Source organism: Megalopta genalis, chromosome 3 (assembly GCF_051020955.1).
Source record: "Megalopta genalis isolate 19385.01 chromosome 3, iyMegGena1_principal, whole genome shotgun sequence".
NCBI classification, from domain to species: domain Eukaryota; kingdom Metazoa; phylum Arthropoda; class Insecta; order Hymenoptera; family Halictidae; genus Megalopta; species Megalopta genalis.
This window is the reverse complement of record NC_135015.1, coordinates 21,533,683-21,537,999: the sequence shown is the minus strand read 5'-3', so window position 1 is coordinate 21,537,999 and position 4,317 is coordinate 21,533,683.

Here is a 4,317-nt window from a genome sequence, read left to right as displayed (position 1 = left end):
TAAACACAGAATAATCGGTAATAAAATAAAAATAATTTGAACTTTTTCGACAACGAGTAAACGTCTCGTTTGCAAACGTCGCAATCCAGTCGCAGCCGCGTCAAATTTTTCGCGAAATTTTCATAAAGGGGCTCTCAAAATCGGTAACAGAATAAATCGATAGTTCGGTGTTTCGATGCACCCAGCTCGAAGGGAAAGTTCGCCAAGTTTCGCGGATCGGTCGCCGCCGTGTCGTGGACAAACACACCGGATATTTGTCGCGACCGGAAGAAGATCGAGTTTCGAGGGGATTGGCCGCGTATACCCCGACGATAAATAGCCAGGGTGTCACTAGCAAAACCTCTCTCGAATCTAACGACCTGTCCGGTCGATCGCAGCCTCGAAGATCGGCTGCTCGAACGTCCTGGGACCCAGAGTCTGCTTCCGTAAATTATTCCGCTAATCGAGGTTATCGAAACCTCGAACCGAAATTCCTGTATACCTGCCACAATCGTAAATGCCATGGTAAATACCACGAATGAAATTTGATCTCACTTGTTTATTTCATTTACGTTCACACAAATTCTTCGAACGCTTCGTTCGGAGAAAAATGTCGAAACGATATTGCTCGTAGAAAAGTACAAAATGTGTAATAAAATGTATAAATAGAGACAAAACATATAATAACATATGTAAATAAATACAAAATATTCGATACTAACATATATGTATAAATAAATACAAAATATTCGATAATAACATATACAAATAAATACAGAATATTCGATAATAACATATATATAAATAAACACAAAATATTCAATAATAATATAAAAATGATCTGATAGGACCTTTAGTTTGATTTCTAACTCGATATCGCGAACATTATTTGGGTCGACTAAAAATGTTGTTCCACTCTGCTACGTGTAATTTTCGCGGATCGTTTCGCGAACGACGATTAGTTCCTTCCTGGGCGTCCACGGTGAATTTGTAATAGTTTACGCTTCTCCAGGAACGCAACGGCTGGCAAAGTAATTGGCATTTCCGCGCGGCGCTGGAAGATAAAGAGTGCACGTGGGGATCGGCGAGATCAATGGACCGGTTGCGCGCGACGTATCTGATTCCACGGTGAAATATTTGCCACCGATCACCGGGTTTCGATACCTCGGGCCATTAGTATCCGCGAGACCCGTGTACCAGAATAACGCCGCAGACGTGATTTTCTTCCGGTCGGCGCAATCCCCCCGGGCCACGATCTTCTGCTCGTTTCTTCGGTGCACCTCCTCGTTTCTTGCTCTTTTCTTCGAAAAATGCCCCTCTCTTTGCTCCCGATAAATTCCCCGCAATCGTTATTTCCTACTTCGTAGCTCTCGACAATTCCTTCGAACGCGTAATCCACCGCAATACCAATAATTGCCGGAATTAAATTGCATTCGATTCGAGTCGCGATCAACTCGAATCGCGCTCGATTCGAGAATAACGAGGGACGAGAGGAGAAACACTGGATTCTCGAGCAAAACGGACGATTATAAATATGCGAGCTTGTTTAACAACGTATAAATCGCAAAGGATTTTTTTCTGAAAGTAAATAGATTCCGCGCGGACGTTTCCCAGTTTATACCTGGGAATAATCTTTACCGCTTCGATGATCAAACGTTTCTGTCGTATAAAACGAAGTTTGAAATCCTGTCGCTAAAGGTAACCAACCGCCGCGCTCTGTTCTCTATTCAGCAATGCGCGAACGCATAAAGTCTGCAGTTACATTTTCGAATCCTGTTTCGGCTGACTCGCTCGACGGTTTTTCATGAAACAATGCTTCGGTGTATTCTAATTCTGTTGCCAATCTCCTCGACAAATAATCGATTATATAATATATATATATATATGTATATATAGCTGCCTCAGGATCATTTCCTCATTTTTTCGAAGAATATCTGCTCATTTTTTGAAAATTATACGCCTATGTTTAGGAGACAATTATTATATATTATATAATAATATATACAATATAATATATATAATATAATAATAATAATATAAAAATAATAAAATAAATAATAATAATAATAATATAATATATATATATATTTTTTATAATATATAAAATAATAATAATAATATAATATATATATATATATTATATTATTATTATTATTATTTATTTTATTATTTTTATATTATTATTATTATATTATATATATTATATTGTATATATTATTATATAATATATAATAATTGTCTCCTAAAAATAGGCGTATAATTTTCAAAAAATGAGCAGATATTCTTCGAAAAAATGAGGAAATGATCCTGAGGCAGCTGCACACGGTCGGAAAATATTCACCGAATCGATATTAATTTTAATTCTGCAGCCGGATAAGGCCCGTCCACGCCGCCATCATCTATGTATACATGTACTAGGTGATTGCATTATTCGCAGTAGCGATTCAAGGAACCGTCCGGATTGAGAATCAAACGGATCGAGGGTAAAGTTCCGCCGTCGGAGCGGCGGAACCGACGTAATCTTGCCGGACCGGCTCGGACCCCGGCCGAATTCGCGTGCTCGCGAGATCGTGCCGACCCCGAAGATTTTCCATGAATTTTTAATCGCGCGTGCAGCGCGTGCACGTGCGCCGCCTACCGCGGCCCAGGATTTCGTGGCTTATAGCCCGGACGCGAAATACGTCAGCGGATCCTCGTTAACCCCTTAACCTACGATTTAGATTCGAAGATGTTGGGCCGAAATTGTATACAAGCTCGCGCAGCGTTCGGGACGTTCGCACGACTTGTGTAACACGCCAATCCGGGCAATTGTAAACATGACGAGCATCGCCCGTGGTAGAGTGGTCGCGGTTTGTAGATAGCACAGACAAGGCTCGTGATGTATTTCTATTATCTCTTCGTATCGTGATCAGTTTCTAGTTGTTCTTGATCGCATTCGCACGTCGAAATTTACGTTCATAAATTCTAGAAAAGCAACCCCACAAGATGTTCTCTAGGAAAAGATTTTGTGATGAAGATAGTGAGAATTGTGCTATCAATTTTGCTAATGAAAGTGACAGTAGTGACGAAATATGTAATTTTCGAAGAAAGTATAGGCGAATAATTATTGATGATACATTCGATGACGATCAACTACCAGAGTCCTGGCTTTGAAAAGAAAGAAGAAATAGTCCAAAAATCTGGGACTATACGATGACTCCTGGCATAAGAGAGGCAGCCTTATGTCAATTAGGAGGAAGTAGAGGAGAATTTGATACATTTAATCTAATATTTGATGATATATTTTGGAACAATATTGTGACCGAAACGAATCAGTATGCAAATCAAATACGAGAAAATCCACATACAACACGAAAAATTGACGACACTTGGTTTCCTGTAGACTCTACCGAAATTAAAAGATATTTCGCCGTACGCGGGCTATGCCCGTAATATTTACTTCTGGCCCGATCATCGTACGCGGGCTATGCCCGTCATTGTAGGTCAAGGGGTTAAAGCTGCAGGCCGACGCCCGCAGGAGAGAGCCAGCCTGGAAATTAGTAATGGAAAGCGCCGGAAAAATCTTCGCTGCTTTTATCGAGAGTTGAATCACCGGCTCGTAGAATTTATTTAGAAAATGAAGTAGATGCTGCGTGCGATAAAAATTCCTTGGACGCAAGTTGTCCTAGAACGTCCATTAAAATGAGACGCATATTAATTAATTGTGTCAATATTATAAACAAGTAGCATCTGCGGAATGTCGATTTAACTGTAACAATTATTTGATATTGCTATGATATCGTTCACTGAATAACATTCATTATGTATTATATAATGATTGAGAACTTGTCTCGTACACTCTTTGTGGTACAGAAGAATTCTTGTTCTATATTTTACAAGATCTCTTCTAATTTTTAAGTTCCTGTTCTAAACGTAGAACCTAAGAAGAACCTGTCGAGAAGGTGCATACGATGCATCGTAATCTGTCTAATTGTTCACCTCCCGCATCGGAAAGTCTAGGAAAGTCTTTCCTTCGAAAACTACTAAAACCGAACCGACCCAAAAATCGTCGCAATATCTCTGGAACTGGGTCAAAGACTTCTCGGAAGTCGCTAAACAGGAACGCTAAAGTTCGAACGGAGTGCATGCTGCGGGAACAGAATCGTTTCGTAGACCGAGAACCGGGAAAAGCGATAGTAACCGTAGCCATTCGGAAAATCCCGATTTCCATAGCTAATCAGACTTTACTCGCGGAAAAAAAAATTCCGCGGTTACTTCGTGGTTCGGTTCTGTAGAGTTCAGACGACGCGATGTTAGAGTTCTGTTACGATCGCTGAAACCGTTCTCGACGACGACGTC